Source organism: Pseudorasbora parva, chromosome 1, assembly GCF_024679245.1.
Source record: "Pseudorasbora parva isolate DD20220531a chromosome 1, ASM2467924v1, whole genome shotgun sequence".
In the NCBI taxonomy this organism is placed as follows: Eukaryota; Metazoa; Chordata; class Actinopteri; order Cypriniformes; family Gobionidae; genus Pseudorasbora; species Pseudorasbora parva.
In genome coordinates, this window is record NC_090172.1 from 4,002,580 (window position 1) to 4,025,045 (window position 22,466).

Genomic DNA, 22,466 nt, shown 5'->3' on the forward strand with positions numbered 1-22,466 from the left:
CATTTGAATTATGAGGACATTTGATATGTCCTTATAAACCACATTTATACTGTAATACCAGTGTAATACCCATGTAGTTATACAAATTTGTGTCCTCATTAACCACATAAACAAGCACACACACACACACACACACACACACACACACACACATACATACACATACATACACAAACACACACACACACACACAGAGAGAGAGAGAGAGAGAAAAGTGAACGACACTGCTGGTCACTTTCAGAAGGTGTAGCAATGCTTTCTTTTCCCAGAATGTGAAACACAAATGGTTTAATTCTCAGTTTTTAAATATTTTTTTAAATAATATTTAAATAGATTTCAAAAACTAATTGCAATATTGTATCACATTTAACAAGATATTGCATATCGCATTTTTCTTCAATATCGCACAGCCCTCAATCTGACACAGGGCAAAGACTAAAATAAATGTTTGGTAAGAGTGCTCTAAATCTGGTGTAAGTGTCCACTACATCCCCTTTTGGTCTGTGTTTGTTATGTGCCGGCCTGGAGAACAGGAAGTTTTAAAGTTGTACATAAACGCTCTCGTTATTTGTAGCTCCACCACAAGTAAACAAATTCCTCAGTGGAATGAGCTGGACACCCACGGCCGCTCCAGAGGTCACTCTCACAGCCAGGCCAACCAGACGCACACCGACCGCCCTGCTGTGAGTCAGACTTTCAGAGTGGGTTTAAGGCTCTAAGGGGAAGCAAGGACAGCTCGAATTCTTGGTAGGGCGGCTCCACCGACAGACAAACAGCTGACAGCCATGAGCTACTGTAACAGTCTGTGCTCACGGACATCGTGACGCATCGAACAAGCTATGTTAAGTAATGTCTTGAATTGTCTAGAAAAAGTTCTGTCAAACACAGAGATAAACTTTACAGATGGCCTCTGGAACCCGTGTTGGAAAAGTCTTTTTAGCCCTTCAGGACGAACAGCACATGGTGAACATCAAGTGGACGTTGCACAGTTACTCCTCTGACATATTAACGAAGGCTACGTCAGAAATTCATCACTAAAATGGAAGGATGTGTGGTCAGACGAGGACCGAAATCAGTTAACGTGTCAACAAGGGCTGTGCAATATATCGAAATATCGCAAATGTACATATATCGCAATTAGCATATCGCAACGGCACGCAATATCTGAATGATTTTAATAGGCTACTTCAACATTGTGTACGTTTTAGGTCGACGTATAGCAGAGAAATAGACTGGGCACACGACTGTTACTTATGTAACTTGCTTGACATTAAAAAGAGTTATTAAAATGGTAAATGGACTGCATTTATTTAGCACTTTTAACAGACCTATGGCCATCCAAAACGCTTTACATAACGCCTCACATTCACCCATTCATACACCGACAGCGATGTCAGCCATGTAAGGCGGGAAAAAATTATTTGCAGTCTCGCGCTGTCTGACACACACACCGAAATGTGAACGATATGTGAAAAATGTTTGCTAAAAAATTGCTGGTCACTTTCAGAAGTTGCCGATGCTTACTTTTCCCAGGAAGAATGTAAAACACAGATCGTTTCATTTTCAATTTTTAAATAATTAATACTTAATAAAATTTAAATAGATTTTACACACTAATAGCAACATCGTATCGCATATCGACTATTGCATTATTTTAAAACATATTGCATATCGCATTTCTCTTCAATATCACAGCCCTAGTGTCAACTCTAAATCAGAAGACACCGCAACAGTCGACGGCTATCACAGGCCTTCTGGAGACAAACATCTTTAAACAGACTGAAGAGAATAATAGTGAGGATGGACTTGGCAGGCCTGTCGCACGTGAAAGCACGCCAGATTTCTTGATACTAGACATTCCTGTTACTGCAGGAAACCGCTGCCATTAAAATCTGCTGAGATTTCCATATCATTGTACTGAAGTGCATTTCCCAGAAGCATTGGTAGCAAACCGTTTTCAGGCATTACACTCTCGACCTGCGGTTAGAAGCATTGTGTCTGGTTAGTATGACACGTGGCCTTCAATACATCATGCTTCAGCAAAATAAACCAGCTAACTATACCTGATATTATATATATATATATATATATATATATATATATATATATATATATATATATATATATATATATATATATATATATATATATATATATACACACACACTGATCAGGCATAACATGATGACAATCCTAGTATTGTGCTGGTCCACCTTTTGCTGCCAAAACAGCCCTGACCCGTCAAGGCATGGACTTTACTAGACTCCACTAGGTGAGGCCTCCATGGATTGGACTTGTTTGTTCAGCTCATCCCACAGATGCTTGATTGGATTGAGATCTGGGGAATTTGGAGGCCAAGTCAACGCCTCAAACTCGTTGTGCTCCTCAAACTATTCCTGAAGCATTTGTGCTTTGTGTCAGGAGCATTATCTGCTGAAAGAGCCACAGCCACCAGAATACCGTTTCCATTAAAGGCTGAACATGGTCTCAGCAATGCTTAGGTAGGTGGAGCGTGTCAAAGTAACATCCACATGGATGGAGGACCCAAGGTTTCCCAGCAGAACATTGCCCAAAGCATCACACTGCCTCCGCCGGCTCGCCTTCTACCCATAGTGCATCCTGGGGCCATGTGTTCCCCAGGTAAGCAACGCACATGGCCATTCACATAAACTGAGATGCTCTGTGTATTCTGACACCTTTCTATCAGAACCAGCATTAACTTCTGGAGCAGTTTGAGCTCCAGTAGCTCGTCTGTTTGATCAGACCACACGGGCCAGCCTTCGCTCCCCACGTGCATCACTGAGCCTTGGCCGCCCATGACCCTGTGGCCGGTTCTCCACTGTTCCTTCCTTGGAGCACTTTTGATAGATACTGACCACTGCAGACCGGGAACAGCCCACAAGAGCTGCAGTTTTGGAGATGCTCTGACCCAGTCCTCTAGCCATCACAATTTGGCCCTTTGTCAAACTCGCTCAAATCCTTACGCTTGCCCATTTTTCCTGCTTCTAACACATCAACCTTGAGGACAAAATGTTCACTTGCTGCCTAATATATCCCACCCACTACAGGAGCCGTGATGAAGAGTTATTCACTACATCTGTCATAATGTTATGTCTGATCGGTATATACACATTGTCTGGAGTTAAAGGTCTTGACCTCATAGGAGAAGGAGGAAGTGAATAAACTACTATTTAGCCAAATTACTGAAATACATTGACACATATGAACAGAATAAAATGACGTCAAAAGCAGGAATGAGAAGTTCGTGGCTGTTTCCAGCACAAGACGCTGGGGAACGTTCAGCAAACATGTTTTGGATGAGCTCCACAAAGGCGTTTGTTCAGTGTAAGAGCTTTTGAATTGATCTCAGGGGTTAAGAGAGAATTGAAACCATTAGAGCGTTCTGTCACTCACACAAACACACAACAACCCGCTCTGATCACACACCACGTCTGCTAATGGACCGCATCAGGTAAAGATTATCTCGTGGACAGAGAACCGTCACAGGGGAATTACTCTCAATACAGGTTTCAGTTTGATAAGCCTCCCCCACATGTGAGCACAAAGTGTTTGCAGTGAGTCTCAAGTGTCTTTCTTAAGGCCCTAATAAACTCACACAGAGTCCGTTCTTCACTCAGGGTTAAAAAGAAGTTTGAAATACGTGATTGAAGCGAGCCGTCTTGAGGAAAACCCATGACCTTTCAGTGTGCAATGAGCATCGTGGTACATAAAGGGTCAGCTGGTGGATCTTCTGATTCGCAGCTAAACACACACACAAAAATCCAGCAAATACACTGTCAGAAAAAAAGGTACAGGGCAGTACCCTAAGGTACAAAACTGAAAAGGTAGTAATATGTACCTTCTAAGGTACTAATATGTACCATTTAGGGCTAAGTAAGGTACAAAGATGTACCTTTTTACTTTTGTACCTTAGGGTACCGCCCTAGTGACAGCACTGTACCTTTTTTTCTGAGAGTGTATGGGTGTGATGTTTTACTGTGCTTTATAAATCACTCAATAGGAATGAGAGCATCTTCCAAATGTTCTGGCACTCTGCCGTCGTCACCTTTATGCCATATGGACTGAAAATTTCAACAGCACTCATTTTCCTCATTTCCCCTTTCGTCCTGCACTCTTAAGTGACTCACTGCTTGGCGTACTCCAGAAATAGGACATTTTTCCTAGATTACAGCGCGAAGACACAAAAAGGAAGCCCTGAATGGCCCAGAACTCTGCTTTTGATTGGCCGAAATGGAGCCAATCCTCCCGTGTGTCTTTAGATTATCTGTGGGATGCAGTCAGTTGTAGTAATGGGAGCGGTAAATGTATATAAAATATGTCAGCAAAATTAAAAGCCAGATTCCTTATATTCCCTGTAAAGCCAAGCTTCTAAACTTTAAAACTTTCCTGTAGCTCATCCAGTAGAGCGTGGTGTTAGCAACACCAAGGTCATGGGTTCGATTCCCAGGGAAAGCAAGAATTGACACAAAAAAAAAAAAGTTAAATGTGTACCTTAAAAATGTAATGTAAGTCGCTTTGGATAAAAGCGTCTTCCAAATGCATAAATGTAAATGTAAATGTAAAACGACACTCATTTTGTGCTGGCTAAGCAAGTGGTTGTTAAGTAACATGATAACTTAGTAGCACATTTCAGATTTAAGAGGTTAAGATGATGATTAATTAGTTTATTGATTGTTAACTTAAACAACGGTCAATTAAGGGAATTTCTGTAAAATGACATCCATAATTATTACTAATATAAATATACAGGGATGTTCTGATGGTCCAGTATTTCTTCTGATATTTTTCAACCCTTTCTAACGGATGCTTCCAAAACTATCTAAATGTTTTGCAATGTCTAGCAAAACTGTATGAATTTATAGCTGTATAATCTTCCAGCTATTCTTTTAAGTAAAATCCTATCAAATAAGTTGTTTAATTACATTTTTCAGTGATGCACCAAAATAAACACAGAACCAAATAATTTATTTGTGGTAGCCAGAATTTTGGTGCACAGTTGTTTTTTGTGTGTGAAGATGCTAAACTATTAATTTTTCTCAATATAAAATGGTTTTAATATGGCATGTTTCACCTAAAAATGACAATTTTTCAGTAATTTCCCCACCCTGATGTCTGGTCTAAAACCTTTGGTTATCTTCTGAACTCAAATAAAGAAATGTTTTATATTCTCTCTTAATAAAAAAAAAAAAATGTAAAAGTAATCCATATATGAATTGTGCGGATGAATTATGATGCACAAATGGAGTTTATTTTAATCACATATTAACATTGATTAACACGCTTGCATAGAGCATATTAAATAAAGCAAACACAGAAATGCAGCCGTGTAAGAGGTGACGAGTTTATGTTTTGGGTAAAAATAACTTATTTTTCCCTGCATTCGGTTTAAATGCTGAATGCATTTAAACTGAATTCAGTTTTGGAAAACATATATTATGTAGGAATGCACCGATTTGAACATTTTGGCCGATACGATAATCCTTTATATTTGAAAGCTGTTAACAGATATATTGGCAGATAAATCTAAATCCAAAGTTTTATATCATTTTTGACAGCCTGATTACAAAAACAAATTCTTACCATTAAAATCAATTTCCCAAACACACAATTGAAATGTTCTCGTTATAATTTTATGTAGCATATGACAGAAAGTGTTTTAAATCATATTTGAAGCAATTCAAACCTATTACACATCTGAAGTGTTTCAGCTGAAGGAAATAAACACATTATTTATCAAGCTTTAATATATCAGTCAAATTTTCTTATAGAGCTGATAACAATAACATTAAACATGAACATTATATCGGCTGATAACGATATGGGTGCCAATATATCGTGCATCCCTAATATTATGCACTAAAATGAGATAAAATGGCAAAGAAATCATCAAATTAAATGTCTTGAGCTATAGAGTGAAATATGTCTTCCAGTTTTCAAAACACAGCACCTGTGTTTCTCCCCAGATATTCTCCAATCTGCCAGAAACATGAAGAGGGTCTTTGGGACCATTAGTTGGGACACAACCCAGACGTCTGCACTGCAGAGACCCTGGCATCTACTTCTGCTACATAATTATATAACCCCCACCAAAGCTCCCAGAGACTCTGGATGCAATTAAAACCAATGCAGAGAGTTAAAACCTTCACACATCCGACATCGGCCAGCATTAAGTATTTATGTGATGCTCTTGGCACGCAAAAGCATCTGTGCATCCAGATTAGTCATGTGAAAAACAGGAAGCTACAGCAAGTGTAATTAGAAACCTTGACGAAACTCTCCAACACTTCTCATGGTAAGAGTTTTTGATCTCACACATCACAATAAAGCAATAAATCACAATGTGTCATGCGTTACAGTGATTTTACCATGGATATAAGAAGAGTTGTTGTTAGGCATGACACATAGCAGAGTGCCAAAAAACCAAGAACCATGGTAAAAATAACTAACTCGATAGCCGCATTTCCACTGTCGGGTCAGTGCGGGTCAGGGCTTTCAACAGGCCAGGCTTGACCTGAGGCACTGAGCCCAAAACCACAATGTTTTAACCATCGGACCAGAAGCTCTTCACTAAAACCCTCTGTAACACACCTCTCTGGAACAAAATCATACACACACACATACACACACACCATCATTTCACTAGCAGATGGAAGTTTGATCAGAAAACTAATCTGAAAGAAATGACAAAAAAATAGCCAGATCGCAGAGCGAACATTAAATAAATTAAAAATAAAAGCAGCCGTTTGTTGGCTTTTTTGTTTTAGAAAGCCAAGCATTAATGTTTTACCACAGTTTTACTCTAATAAGTGATATATTGTAGATTGGGTGAACCCACCCTGATCTGCCAGAGATTTGATATCGCCCTGCAGCTCAGTCTGGAAACCTGTGCATACTTTTATCCTACTTCTGTTACACTTTTGCAAGAACCAATCACAGACTGGCTTATCCACCTGACGCGCTATTGGCGGGTTTAACACGACGACAGATAGAGAAACGATGGGTCGTTGCCCATTGATCACACCTCTTGTGGTCTGATTGGCTGAAGGACTATCGATTTGCATACAGTCATTTGAACTATGCTCGTTGATCACGCCTCTTGTGGTCTGATTGGCTTAAGGACTATCGATTTGCATACAGTCATTTGAACTATGCTCGTTGATCAGACCTCTTGTGCAGGAGAAAATACAGAGCAGACTCTCCAGACTAATGTATTGGTTCTCCGGAAAAAAATGGCGTTGAGGGGTAAAATGGGTTATTTTGGCAATGTTGCCTGCTAAAATTCGCACTCATGGGTCTATATATCACATAATTGATGTTGCTTCAACCCGCGGACATAGAAAACAAACCGCGGAAATAAACACAGACTTGGCAACACAGTGCAGTTGAGCTCTGTTGTCATTTGATAACTAACATTATGTGTCGCTTCGTTGCTCTGATTGGTTGTAGGTCTGTCCAATTGATGTCTTTCCTGGTTGGGTTGAAACACGCCCCATAATCACAGCCCAATGGAGCATCAGACTCATATTCTGACTAGAATTGAGTATGACCACGGCAGGCTTTGTAAAAGTAGCATTTCTTTGCAATATATGTAAATGGCAATTAGATGCCATTTATACTTTATTTTGAAAGATGCATACTATTTGCACCTCAGTATTATTATACATTAACAGGATGCAATAATAACAGAGTTTAAATTGTCGTATTTATTCAAAGTATTAAATCTATTCCACCTTAATGGGACAATAAAGCCCTCCCTACACCTACAAAACAAATATTTATTATTATTTGTTTTTAAATTGTTAGGCACTATTTCCACTTTTAGAACATTTTCTTATTTTTCTTGAAAGTAAATGCCTTTTTGAACTGATATGTGATGGTAAAAGGGAGAAAAGCGAGCTTTGTAAAATGTGGATTGGAACCCGGGTCGATCGCATCAAAACCAAGATCCTTGAGCCGTACGCTTTACTGACTGCGGCACTGTTCCAAATTAAAGTGCCTACTGGAAACTAGGACTTTCCCACTTCAGAGGACAGACAGAACGCACCATAGATACCCATTAGATTAAACTCTTCTTTAAGGCTCATCCTAAAACTTCAATGTGGTTCCATCAACTTCCCCTATAACAGAATTCAATCACTGTACTTCAGGCAGAGACAAGCATAATTTACAACGGCTTTAAAAGTGCTTTATCTAATATGATTTTAAAGTCGGAGTGATCCATTTTGTAGTGGAGAAATGCTAGGAGAGGATGGAGACGGATGGGGTTAGTATGAGACAGAAAGAGGGAATGGCTCATCTCGTGACAGAGCTGGAGGGGGACTCATCACTCAATGGTCAATAGCGGTCCATGATGAAGCTGTAGGGCCTTGCAGCGAAAGTCAGGGATGTGAAATGAGGGTCTGTGTTCCTGTGAGGGATGATCAGTCTTGTGTACGGTTCACGTATTGCATTTAAGGCCAACTGTTGAGTAAAAAAGTCGAGAAAGTGGACACTCTCTCTACTGTCTTACTGCAAAAAAAAGGCTTTTCTTACTTAGCATTTTTGTTTCTAGTCTTGTCTTGTTTTGAGAAAAAATACTTAAATTTAGAGAGTTTTGGCTTAAAACACTGCCAGTGGGGTAAGCAAAATAATCTTAAACCAACAATATTTTTCTTACCCCACTGGCAGATTATTTTGCTTAAGCAAAAAAACTCTTAATTTTGAGTAATTTTTTCCCAAAACAAGACAATAATTTGCAAAACAACTTGCAGTTTGACATGAAATAATCATGAAATTTTGCCAATTTCATAAGAATTATTAAAAGGGAGCTGCTATTTGCACTAAGTGAAAACGGATGCACACAGAAAGCTGGATGAAGTCTTTTAAACTAGACTAGTTCTCTTTCACGTGTTTTTGCGATTAAACTGTCAAATGCACTATTAATTGTAAATATTGTGATACATTCTTAAATTGTGGAAGTTTTATGAATGCAATAATGAATTGGATTTCATGGGGCCATAACATTTCATAAAATGTTAAATTTTAATAAATCATTGTTAAATCGTATAAGTGTCACAGACCAGTGGTTCTCTAATAGGGGTACGTAAAGGCACTCCAGAGGGTGAGATTTTAACTACTTAAACTCCAAAACCCTTTTTTGGGATTTCCGCCTGGATTTGGCCGACCCAAATTGAAAAGCTTCCCATACACACATACACTGTGTACACAAGTTGGAAACCCTTTAAAGTTACATAAAACACTGCTAAAAGTGATAAACATGTAAGTATAGGTTGTCTGAGCTATTATAACCCCGCAAAAATGTAGGCGCTTTTTTAAAATATAAATTCATTTTTGAAAGTGTGTAACTCAGGCCTGTGTGCTCTAGGACCCTGCAGACAGTTTGGGCTGCTTCCACTAAATTCCAGAAAATAGTGGAAAAAAGAAGTTTGTCGGTGTCATGTTGTATGCCAGATTTACTCAAATGGGTCTGAAGGGATGACCCCACCTTTTTCCCCCCTCCCCGACCCTGCTACACCCCTCCACCACCCCCTCCCACCACCATATACAGTGATATAAATGCAATATCCCAGTTTCATTAAATTAATGATATATGTTGGAAGCAGCCCAAAGTGTCTGCAGGGTCCTAGAGCACACAGGGCCTGAGTTACACACTTACAAATATGCATTTTTTTAAATCAAAAAGCACCAACATTTTTGGGGGGTTATAACAGCTCAGACAACCTATACTTAAATTTTTTTTTTGACTTTTCGCAGTGTTTTATGTAACTTCAAAGGGTTTCCTGAAAAATGACACCAACATTTTGAACCTAGACCACTGTATGTGTGTATGGGAGGCTTTTCAATTTGGGTAGGCCAAATCCAGGCGGAAATGGCACCAGTGTAATTTAGTGTTAATACATTACTTTGTGTAAAACAAATGCCAAAGTGATGCATATCTCCAGAAAGAAGAGACCCTAAGCTTTCAAATGGTACCTCATATGACATCAGAGCTCCTCCACAGACATTTAAAATGGAAAATATATACATGACGATGGAGTTTAAGTGGTTAAAATATAGCCTACATATATTTAAAAAGTAGCATCCATGCAAAAATCCTTTAAAACTAATTATTTAATTAATATTTAAGGAAAATATAAGTTCATAAAATTAATTTTATATTCAGTAGGCTATTCCATTTTTATTACCCTAAAAACCCAGAGTTCCCCCCATACCAGGATGGTTTGGCCCAACCTGTAATATGCCGCTTGACATCACCTGTCAATCACTTAGATTAACGATGGAGTCGTAGTTAAAGCGTAGCAGCACCTTCAAAATAATAAAAAAAAGTTTTCTAATGTTTTCATTTTGTATGTGTTTACCTGTTCCAAAGTTTAATAAATCAGACACTGATTGCAGTGCTCTCTTTTAAGTCTTCTCCAAACCAAAAATGCTTAGCGCTGCTTAGGGGGTACTTGGCTGAAAAAATATTTCACAGTGGGTACATCACTAAAAAAAGGTTGAGAACCACCGTCATAGACTGTCCATGAAGTTTCCTGCCAATAATTGTCTCTCACGTTTGCCCATCGATTCCCCATATAATCAGCAAGAGTCGGACGCGACTGAAGCGGAGCGGTTGGGTGTATAATGCCATTCCTCATTCGTCAAACGCAGGGAAGTTCAGGCTCTTATCTTTCAGTGCTCTGAGAGTCGCCTGCTTTCCTTCAACTCCGAGCTGAAAGCCACATCCTTCCCGTCATCCCCTCACAATTACACTACACAGCGAGAAAGTGTGCCTATCAGAGTTCTTTAAATACCTCTCACTCCTAAACACACACGTAGAAAAACAAACACACTTCCCTGTGATAGTAGTCTATTCAGAGTTAATTGGTGTGGCTGGCATTTTAAACGCCGCGCTCTGACAGGAGCCAAGTTTCTGCTCGGCCCCAGTTTTCCAGTGACAGCGCACCAGAATCATCACGTGTTCTTTAGCTTTTACAGAGGTTCAGTAAGGGAGTTAAATGATAATAAATAAATAAAAAGTGTTAATTAGCCACCATTTTTTCATTGAACAAATTCAATGAAGGCCGTGACCAGGTTTCTGTAGCCCTCAGGAGTCTCGACACACCTTTATAATTTTCTACAGCTGTGTGTGTGTGTGTGTGTGTGTGTGTGTGTGTGTGTGTGTGTGTGTGTGTGTGTGTGTGTGTGTGTGTGTGTGATTTTATTTCATGATTCAGTCTGAAGGACACAACAACACACGGAGACAAAGAGTCACTGATTATTACTTCCTGAGGATAAATTCACTCATCTCACTCATCTGACTCATAAACCGAGGGCCTGTGATTTCCGCGAGGCGGAAAACGTGGACAAATCCAGTCATAAAAATGGAATTTACTGTATAATATGGAATGTCATGGAATTTTTCACATTTTTGATGAATAAAAAAAAAAAAGGTCAGTACACTTAAATAACACCATGATATGGACCAGTGTCTCTGCTTGGGTAGACAGGTGGTTGCTACGCGTTTGCTATGATGTTCTGTGGTTGCTAGGGTATTTTGGGTGGTTGATATGGTCATAATACTAACACTAATGATAATAATAATTATGATAATTATAATTAATACATTATAATAAAAACTTAAGAATGTAAGGAATAATCACTTTTATTGAGCAATAAGTTGAGCAAGAATCAACTTTTTTTCCCCGTTTCTAAAGCTTTGTTGTGCTAGTAAAGCAAAGTTTGCTTGACAAAAAAAAAAAAAAAAAGTTTAATTTCATATAATAAAAGATTAATTAATGATTAGTTTTATGACTTAATTTGATTGCCAAATTATTTACATACACAACAAAGAATTTCTGGAAAAAATGTAATTGAAATGAAAAAAAAAAACTTTTATATTTATGTATTCAACTAATTAGACCTACATTTTGATTATTACAACTTACAAAAAAAAAAAAAACAGAATTTGGTAACAATAAAATGGAAATTAAGAAAAAATTTAACTTATTTTTATAGGGCCCTAAAATGTAGTTTTTGTTGAGCTTTGTTGTTAAATTGTATGTTTCATGATTTCTTCATAGTTTCAATTAATAAGGCATGCTTTTTAATTACAACATTTTTAATTGAACCATAAAAATGTTTAAAAAAAAGACAAAAAAAACGGAATATAGAAAAGATCCTACAGATTTCATAGGGCCCTACATGAGCACACTTGTGGTTTATTCTGTGATATATATTTAAATCATGACACATTTTAACATGTTATTGAATATGGCAAAGCATTTGGTCTTGGTGGATTACATCTGCTATGCTGCAGCTGTTAAAGAGCAAGTATGGACTTGCTACTGCCAATAGATACAGATACTGCATGAGACACAAATCCTGTAGCAGATTTAGGCAGGTGGAGCTGGGGAGGTGGAGGGTCTCAGAGGAGATGTGAAAGGACTAGCCTATAGCAAACACTGAACCAGGCTATCTAAATGTTGAGCAAGCAATCTCATTGGCTGCAGGATCAGCAGAGGCCAATCAGCTGGTAATGATGTGATTGCTTGCAGATTACATGTAAAGGACTGATCAGTTGGCGCCCTCTAGAGTTTCATGACTAAACTAGATAAAAAACAAAAATAATTTGTTACTTACGTTTAATACACTATTACCTTTTTTGTCTTTGACTTTTTTTAAAGGTTAACTGAGCTATCTGATGTAGAACATGTTATTACTACAAAAAAGTAGATCAAATAAAAACTTTTAGGTTTTATTATGAGAAACTTAAAGTGGTGGTTGATTATGATTTGACTTTAACTGTAGTTAGTGTGTAATGTTGCTGTTTGAGCATAAACAACATCTGCAAAGTTACATTTACATTTAATCATTTAGCAGACGCTTTTTTATCCAAAGCGACTTACAAATGAGGAGAGCAATACAAGCAACTAAAACAAATCGGCTGGTAGGGACTACAACAAGCATCTTCACAGGTAGGTGACATCACCCTGAAATTTACATAAACTCCTCCCCCCAGAATACACAGCAAAGGGTGTGAGATCATCATGACAGATTATGCTAATCAATGACTTGAAGATCGTTAATTCATAAATTCATCAACTAACCCTTCACAATCGTCTTGTCTCATTCTACATGTTGGCACTTCTTCTTGAGTCTCTTCATTAGAGGTCGACCGATAGTGGATTTTACCGATACCAATAGCTAGGTTAGACCTCGCTTGCCGATAACCGATTAATCGGCCGATAGTGGATTTTACCGATACCAATAGCTAGGTTAGACCACACTTGCCGATAACCGATTAATCGGCCGATAGTGGATTTTACCGATACCAATAGCTAGGTTAGACCACGCTTGCCGATAACCGATTAATCGGCCGATAGTTTTTAAAAAGATACTAGATTAAAATAATAATAATAACAACAACAAAAAACACAAAACAGTGGTGAACTTTATTACAAGATATAAAAAAACAGAACTGAACCATGAAAATGTTCTAAACTGCATATGTAAATATGAATATATTAAAATGACAAGTTCTAACAGAAAAAAATCAACAGAAAATAACTAAAACATTAAAATATTACAAATAAATGTTTCTTTAGCTATAACCTAGAAACATGTAAGTGAATGTCAGGTAACAGACTGCAAGTCCCATTGTTAACCAGGATTTATTAGCTTATTTAGCTATCTTACATGAATGATATGCAATATACATTTTACACCATGTAATAATAGTTGAGCAATACAATTGTATCTAAATCATTCATGTTAGTTCATAGTGCATAAAAAAAGGTTAACAGATAAAACTAACAATCAATAATACTTCTACAGCATTTATTAACCTTACTTAATGTTACAAATGTAATATTGGTTCTAAAGTATTATAATGGATTATTGTATTATATCAAGTGTTATTTCATATAAATCCAAACAGTTTGCTTTTTTAGAACACTTTATGGTTTTCTTACCAAAATAAAATGTTTTGAAATCGAATGCGTTTCTGATGTGTTTATATTTCTGTCGGATGCATGACCATACAGTTTGGTTTCTTACATCACTAGCTGTTACATCGCTTTAACTGCTTGAGGTACAGTATTGTTCAAAATAATAGCAGTACAATGTGACTAACCCGAATAATCAAGGTTTTTAGTATATTTTTTATTGCTACGTGGCAAACAAGTTACCAGTAGGTTCAGTAGATTGTCAGAAAACAAACAAGACCCAGCATTCATGATATGCACGCTCTTAAGGCTGTGCAATTGGGCAATTAGTTGAAAGAGATGTGTTCAAAAAAATAGCAGTGTCTACCTTTGACTGTACAAACTCAAAACTATTTTGTACAGACATTTTTTTTTTTTCTGGGATTTAGCAATCCTGTGAATCACTAAACTAATATTTAGTTGTATGACCACAGTTTTTTAAAACTGCTTGACATCTGTGTGGCATGGAGTCAACCAACTTGTGGCACCTCTCAGCTGTTATTCCACTCCATGATTCTTTAACAACATTCCACAATTCATTCACATTTCTTGGTTTTGCTTCAGAAACAGCATTTTTGATATCACCCCACAAGTTCTCAATTGGATTAAGGTCTGGAGATTGGGCTGGGCACTCCATAACATTAATTTTGTTGGTTTGGAACCAAGACTTTGCCCGTTTACTAGTGTGTTTTGGGTCATTGTCTTGTTGAAACAACCGTTTCAAGGGCATGTCCTCTTCAGCATAGGGCAACATGACCTCTTCAAGTATTTTAACATATGCAAACTGATCCATGATCCCTGGTATGCGATAAATAGGCCCAACACCATAGTAGGAGAAACATGCCCATATCATGATGCTTGCACCTCCATGCTTCACTGTCTTCACTGTGTACTGTGGCTTGAATTCAGAGTTTGGGGGTCGTCTCACAAACTGCCTGTGGCCCTTGGACCCAAAAAGAACAATTTTACTCTCATCAGTCCACAAAATGTTCCTCCATTTCTCTTTAGGCCAGTTGATGTGTTCTTTGGCAAATTGTAACCTCTTCTGCACATGCCTTTTTTTTAACAGAGGGACTTTGCGGGGGATTCTTGAAAATAGATTAGCTTCACACAGACGTCTTCTAACTGTCACAGTACTTACAGGTAACTCCAGACTGTCTTTGATCATCCTGGAGGTGATCATTGGCTGAGCCTTTGCCATTCTGGTTATTCTTCTATCCATTTTGATGGTTGTCTTCCGTTTTCTTCCACGTCTCTCTCTGGTTTTGCTCTCCATTTTAAGGCATTGGAGATCATTTTAGCTGAACAGCCTATCATTTTTTGCACCTCTTTATAGGTTTTCCCCTCTCTAATCAACTTTTTAATCAAAGTACGCTGTTCTTCTGAACAATGTCTTGAACGACCCATTTTCCTCAGCTTTCAAATGCATGTTCAACAAGTGTTGGCTTCATCCTTAAATAGGGGCCACCTGATTCACACCTGTTTCTTCACAAAATTGATGACCTCAGTGATTGAATGCCACACTGCTATTTTTTTGAACACATCTCTTTCAACTAATTGCCCAATTGCACAGCCTTAAGAGCGTGCATATCATGAATGCTGGGTCTCATTTGTTTTCTGAGAATCTACTGAACCTACTGGTAACTTGTTTGCCACGTAGCAATAAAAAAATATACGAAAAACCTTGATTATTCTGGTTAGTCACATTGTACTGCTATTATTTTGAACAATACTGTAAATGTTACTGCTAATTTTAGCGTCCTCTCAGCCTCGACAACAAAGTAAAGTACATACATACTGCTGTTCTTTCACTACTAAAGCATCTAGCCACCAAAACAAAAATACTTTATAATGATTTGGCAACATGTATTGAAGTGTTCTGTATTCATACCGTTTCCCTTTCGAGTGATAGTTTTTTATCTCGCGCTATATAATGCCAGTAGACCCTTCTCATAGCTCTCGTGGCTACTACACAGCACCCTTCTCAGCCGCGCCCGCAATGAAGGAAAACCGGAAAAACTATCGGTATTGATTTTTGAGACTTTTTTTACATCTTGTAAAAAGGGGTAATCAACCACCCTTTTAATCAAAATAGTGAGAACTTATAATTAGTTGGCACAACTACAACTCCTGAAGTTGAGAACACTCAAAACTGCTTTGCAGCATGTTGCTTTCTTTTTTTAAGTTAACTCAACTCTTTATCTTTTAAAGTGTAGCTGTTTTGTCTAACTCATGTTGAGTTCTTGAGTTATTAGGAATAATGCTTACTGGGAACAGCGCCGCTGACCCTGATAAGCCCACTAAGCTAAGAACGCATTTAGTCGCATTTAAAAAGCCACTATTTATAGAATGGAACATATTTTATGGTACTTTTGTGTCCTTTATGCACATGACCATATTAACATTGCATGGCAAAGAGGAGCGTGAACATTTCTTTTTGGCTGCATGTACGAAACATGAGTAAATTAACATTTTTAGTTTAATTCCTTTAAAGCACATCGTCCAAATATTTTTAAAGTCTCAGTATCCCAAGATTGCAACAGCACATACCACAGATAATGATGTGTTTGTGTCACTCTAACGGCTATGAAACGAAGTGAGAAGAGGCTTTGGTGTACTTTATACTAAGAGCTTAAATGCTGTGTTGATGATGAACAGAAGGATTCTTTAAAAGCAGGCTCACGAGGATCTAGGAAACGCTTAATATACGGTTTGCCGAATTTGTTTTTAAGCTTTAGGGTGGAAACTTATGTCAGATATGCGTTGAAAGGCCTGCTGGAGGTTTCCCATTATTCCTAACATGCAAAGAGCCTAAAATTAGCCCAGCTGATGACCGAGCCGGGATGTGGGTGGCCACAAACAGCAGCTGTCACCACACCAGAGTCACAGACATACACTGTAAAAAAAAGTTTCAGGTTTCCAATTGGAAAAAAAAAAAGACTGATCGCATCTAAATTTTTCAGTTGGCCGAAATTAATTTCTGTGAATTAAATTGCATCAATTCACAGAATTTCAATTTGGCCAGCTGGAAAATGTAGATGTGATCAGTCACTAGGAAATTTTCAATTGGAGACATTTTTTGTGTACCAGTCCGAGGACAAGCCACAGTAATCCTCACGTGTCAAGTGCAATCTGTTAATCATATTTAGCTGGTCAATATGACAGACAATATACAGTAGCATTATGCAAAAAACGTTGTTATACAAAAGGGATGGGATGAAAATCTAGTTTCAAATGTAAGATGGGTTCTCAGAAATATAGCATTTATATTCATGCTGGTTATATATAGCTTTAAAAAAAACCTAAAGGGGTGGTTCTGTGTTTTTTTCTAGGCTTGGTTGTGTTTATGGTGCGCAGTATAACATGTCTTAATACTTCTTTTATTTTTAACGTATTTTTCTTATATTTGGCCTTTATTCCACACCGCTGTCTCCACTGTCCTTTGAACGGCTCGTTTGCTTCCTGCTTCTATGAAGCCCATCCCTCTGAAAAACGCAATGGTCTTAGATTGGTTAGATGGCCAAATGTAGTTTCCTGTATTTTTATTGGCTGAAGCGCCAAGCACAGGTTAAGGCCACGCCCCTTCCCATTACGGGCAGAAGTCACATCTGAGCAGACTAGCAAGGGTTTATGATGTCACCAACCCAGGAAGAAGCTCGTTGTAGTCCAAACCGGCCATTTTTGTAGGCAATAAACTGCCGTAACTTAAAGACAATATCTCCGTTTGCATTGAACTTTCAGTGCTGTAACTTTGCAGATACTGTTTATGCGCGAGCAGCGACATTACACACTAACTAAAGTTAAAAAAGTCAAATCGCATGCAACCACCCCTTTAATATAAATGTATGTATGAAAAGTATCGTTTGCTCATCAAGCTGGCATTCATTTAATTAAAAAGTCATATTGTAAAATGTTACTACAATTTAAAATAATGGTGATCAAAGCTGAATTCATCATCTTCAGTGTCACATGATCCTTCTGAAATCATTCTGATATGAGGATTTATTAGCAATGTTGGAAACAGTTTAATAACCTGTGATTCTTTGATTAATAAAATTTTAAAAGATCAGCATTTATTAAAAAATATTTGTTTTCTATACTTGTCGAATAAAAGTATCAATTCCTTTCAAAGAAAAAAAAAAAGACTGTAGAGTATATTGTTACAAACATAATAAAAATTATATTTTAAATAAATGCAGTTTTTTTTTTTACTTTTTATTCAAAGAATCTTGACAAAAGTATCACAGGTTCCAAAAAAAATGTTCCAAAAAAATCCACAACTGTTTCCAACATTTATTAATAAATCCTTATATCAGAATGATTTCTGAAGGATCATGTGACGCTGAAGACTGGACTAATGATACTGAAAATACAGCTTTGATCACAAGAATAAATTATATTTTAATGTATATTAAAATAGAAAACCATTATTTTCAATTGTAATTCACAATAATATGAAATAATATCCTGTTTTTTATCAAATAAATGCAGGTTTGATGAGCAGAAGAGACTTCTTTCAAAACCATTAAAAATATTAGTTTTGCAACTTTCGGTACCCCACACACACACACACACACACACACACAAACACACACACACACACACACACACACACACACACACACACACACACACACACACACACACACACACACACACACACTAAAACATTGCAAAGTCATTAAAATGTCAAATTATCATCTTATTTTTATCTACCAACATTTTTTTTATTCCCCTGTAGGTTGGTATGAAGAAGCATTTTTATGAAACAGGAAAACATAAAATTTTTACTTTGTCAAGGCAAAAATGTACAGTATAAATTGCTTTTTATATATATTTGAACTCGATCTGAACAAGTAATTTTCCCAGGAATCAGAGTAGATGTATGTGTATCTTTCTAAAACCATCATTTCCTAATTCCAGCTGCACTGAAGCATCTCAAGTGAGTCATGTGAGGAAAACGTCCACCAAAAAAACAAAAAACACACACAATCCAACAGAATCTGATTAAAACTGAACTTTTGACTCGAGTTATGTAAGAGTATTTTATTTTCTAAGTGGGTGAGAGGCAGGATTTAATGCGTATGGAGTCGTATTTATCAAAGATTATCATCCCAAAATTAAAGTTTTGCCTTGATGCAAAATGGCATTTATGACCTAAACAAGGTAAACATGACGAAACGTGAATAATAAACAACGAAGGGGTCCGGCTGAAGCGAAGACTCCTTTTTTTTTGGACACAAAATTCCCAGTAAATTCCACAGCAAACAATGGCGTAGTGTTTCCTTGCGGCGATGTAACAGGAGCGAGCCGCTTTTCAGCTTCAGAGACCACAGGAAAACTCACAGAGGGAGCCGTCTTACGGCTCTTCATGGGCTTTCTTGGAAAGATCTCAATGATGAGGAAATCACATTATCCTAGAATGTTGTTAAAAACTTGATATGGGTCCATTGGGGGCTAAAACTGCAATAATAACTGACCCTAGATAAAATCATCACATACCTTCAGTGACCGACAGAGGGACATTTAGAGAGTCAGGTGTCCATTTCCTGTTGTCATTGTTGACAATCCTATCCCTAAATGACAGCGATTCACCTCTATGTCTATTAAACATTTGACGAGTACGATCACAGCGATCATTCACATTCAGATCTGTGTTCTGATCCAGAGAGAGCCGTTGTCATGTATAGATATGAAACCGCTTTTCAATTACAGAGTTTCATTATTTCTGTCTTACAATGATTCATAATATCACAGAAGAACTGGGATAAGATATTATAGTTCAGATACAAACGCTGATGTCTACGGTAGTGACCAAAATAGATGAAATCTTCTGTTGAAATGAACTTGGCTGTTCAAATAAAGATTCTCTCATTACATTGTTGCACCAGTAGGTGGAGACACGTGACTGTTAAAAATGTTTATCATTGAATCAAGAAACACTGATTCATCCAGGAATGAAACAAGTGAAGCCTTTATAAGCGAGTCATTGAATCATTCATTCAAGAGATTCTTTCAAAAACACTGATTCATCCAGGAATGAAACAAATGAAGCCTTTATAAGCGAGTCATTGAATCATTCATTCAAGAGATTTTTTCAAAAACACTGATTCATCCAGGAATGAAATGAGTGAAGCCTTTATAAGCGAGTCATTGAATCATTCATTCAAGAGATTCTTTCAAAAACACTGATTCATCCAGGAATGAAACAAGTGAAGCCTTTATAAGCGAGTCATTGAATCATTCATTCAAGAGATTTTTTCAAAAACACTGATTCATCCAGGAATGAAATGAGTGAAGCCTTTATAAGCGAGTCATTGAATCATTCATTCAAGAGATTTTTTCAAAAACACTGATTCATCCAGGAATTAAATGAGTGAAGCCTTTATAAGCGAGTCATTGAATCATTCATTCAAGAGATTTTTTCAAAAACACTGATTCATCCAGGAATGAAATGAGTGAAGCCTTTATAAGCGAGTCATTGAATCATTCATTCAAGAGATTTTTTCAAAAACACTGATTCATCCAGGAATGAAATGAGTGAAGCCTTTATAAGCGAGTCATTGAATCATTCATTCAAGAGATTTGTTCAGAAACACTGATTCATCCAGGAATGAAACGAGTGAAGCCTTTATAAGCGAGTCATTGAATCATTCATTCAAGAGATTTGTTCAAAAACACTGATTCATCCAGGAATGAAACGATTCAAGCCTTTATGAGCGAGTCATTGAATCATTTATTCAAGAGATTTGTTCAAAAACACTGATTCATCCAGGAATGAAACGATTCAAGCCTTTATGAGCGAGTCATTGAATCATTTATTCAAGAGATTTGTTCAAAAACACTGATTCATCCAGGAATGAAACGATTCAAGCCTTTATGAGCGAGTCATTAAATCATTCATTCAAGAGATTTGTTCAGAAACACTGATTCATCCAGGAATGAAACGATTCAAGCCTTTATGAGCAAGTCATTAAATCATTCATTCAAGAGATTTGTTCAGAAACACTGATTCATCCAGGAATGAAACGATTCAAGCCTTTATGAGCGAGTCATTAAATCATACATTCAAGAGATTTGTTCAGAAACACTGATTCATCCAGGAATGAAACGATTCAAGCCTTTATGAGCGAGTCATTGAATCATTTATTCAAGAGATTTGTTCAAAAACACTGATTCATCCAGGAATGAAACGATTCAAGCCTTTATGAGCGAGTCATTAAATCATTCATTCAAGAGATTTGTTCAGAAACACTGATTCATCCAGGAATGAAACTAGGCTTGCTCGAGATCCATCGGAGCTGCGCAGACTGATCGGTGTATGAAAGTACCAAATAAAGATCCAAGTTTTGGGTTAAATATTGCTTAAGACAACCCAATTGCTGGGTTAAAACAACCCAATTGGTGGGTTAGTCCATTTTCAACCCAGCTTGGGTTGTTTTTAGTCCAGCATTTTTTAGAGTGTAGACTGTATAAAAAATATGGACGTAGTGTCCGTAACGTCACCCATAGGTTTCTGAAGAGCATTTTTGAAGCATAAAGTGGGCCGTCGCCATCTTGGCAGCATGTCAACTCCCAGATAACTGAAAATGGGCAAAAAGGCGGGACATGGGTGGAGCTAAGGTGGTGAAACCATGCCCACCTATCTCAACTATAATGGCAATCCACCTGTCACTCAAGTGGTCACGCTCTTATTTATGCAGAACTTTAAGGCTTAATATAATTGAAATGGATGAGAAAAAAAAAAAGAAAATCAGCCCCTCACAGTTGTCATGAAGGGGAAAATTATCCATATAGACCAAAACCACTTTGTACCAGACTGTAAAGATTTTCTGCTGTAATGTTGGGCATTTTAACATGGGGGAGATACAGATTTGAGCCAGTCTGTGAACTGCAGTTCAAGTCGATTCTGTTCTGTGATGGATTCAAGAGAGACCGCAGGAAGTTGCCGCTTAGTTATGACCTGTGTACATAAGTTCAGGAAAATCAAGTATAATAATGATAACCTTATAATTAACTTGCTTGTTATCCATGTTAAACGTATTAAAGTATTAAAGGTGTACTATGCAACTTCCCGTCCACTAGAGATTGCCTATTCAAAACAAGACAAAATACTACATAGTGCACCTGTAAGAAGTGGAAGAAATGCCGCTACAACAAAGAGGTCCATGCCATGTTTTGGCGATGATCTATTGAGTTTGACCGCTATTCGTATTTCCAACATGACAATAAATATAATTAAAGCTGCAAGCAGCATTTAGCAGGGTTCAAGCTTTTAAGGCCTTTTAAGCACAGAGGCATTAAAGACATTAAGTTTATTTAGCAAGATTTTAAACACTGAAATAATAGATGGAAAAGTCCATTTACAGCCAATATAGGCAATTTACCATAGGAAATGCATGTTTTTTTTAAAGCTTTTTCGTGAAGTTTTGCCAACCGCATGCCAATTTTCAAGTCAATCGGACTAGTGATCGTGTAGTT

At 37.4% G+C, this 22,466-nt stretch overlaps 1 protein-coding gene across 8 annotated transcripts in view; it reads right to left on the reverse strand.

Annotated features, from left to right (window-relative positions):
- Positions 1–22,466, reverse strand: part of myo9aa (myosin IXAa) — a 244,333-nt gene that overhangs the window by 129,657 nt on the left and 92,210 nt on the right. The window lies entirely within an intron of this gene.